The following is a 443-nucleotide window of genomic DNA, read 5'->3' on the forward strand; positions in this document are numbered from 1 at the left end:
GGCCAGGTCCCATCCTCCTCCAGAGATTAGCAAGAGTAACTCCATCAGAACGGCGAAAAAAAAGTTCTAAAAAGCTCTTGATGGCCCATCCGCGCACTCGCCGGCCCCAGCAGCTGACGCGGGTATCTGTTTACGAGTCTCCTGAGAAATTTCATTATATCTTTTATGTCAAGTTAGTACACAGACACTCGCGTCCTCCTGTTCGTGTTAATACAGAAACTTCCTGAAACAAAGGTTGTATAAACGCTTGGGGTGAGAGTTAGTATAATTATGCGAAATTGAATGTAATATGTTTATGATAGCAGTACATACAAATGAGGATATTAGGTTGTAATAACAAGACTTAGGCACACAAAAATAATATACATTAATCTTATATTATTGTGTATTTCGTATTACAGTCAGCTAAATATATGTTACCAGTTTAAAACTATTACACAGGC

The sequence above is a fragment of the Penaeus monodon genome, chromosome 29, assembly GCF_015228065.2.
Source record: "Penaeus monodon isolate SGIC_2016 chromosome 29, NSTDA_Pmon_1, whole genome shotgun sequence".
Classification (NCBI taxonomy): domain Eukaryota; kingdom Metazoa; phylum Arthropoda; class Malacostraca; order Decapoda; family Penaeidae; genus Penaeus; species Penaeus monodon.